The sequence below is a fragment of the Hippocampus comes genome, unplaced genomic scaffold (genome assembly GCF_001891065.2).
Source record: "Hippocampus comes isolate QL1 unplaced genomic scaffold, H_comes_QL1_v1.1 scaffold248, whole genome shotgun sequence".
NCBI lineage: Eukaryota > Metazoa > Chordata > Actinopteri > Syngnathiformes > Syngnathidae > Hippocampus > Hippocampus comes.
Window position 1 is genome coordinate 781,853 of NW_017806277.1, and position 294 is coordinate 782,146.

Below are 294 nucleotides of genomic sequence, written 5' to 3' on the forward strand. Positions count from 1 at the left end.
ATGTATGTAAGAGGTCGCACTACAAATTCTATAATCTGTTTTACTATTGTCATATCAATATTAAAACAGTCAGTTGACTTTTTACTTGTATATGTTTTTACAATATTTAATATTTCATTATGATTCACAGGAGTAAGAAACATTGTGGAAGAATTTTTTTTCTATATATTTATCTATTTCAAAAGAATTTATTGGATCAGGAATTTGTTTTGCTAAGTTACTACCGATATTCACAAAATACTCATTAAATTCCTTTGCTATTTATGCAGTTTCCTCAATAATGGTATTTTTATC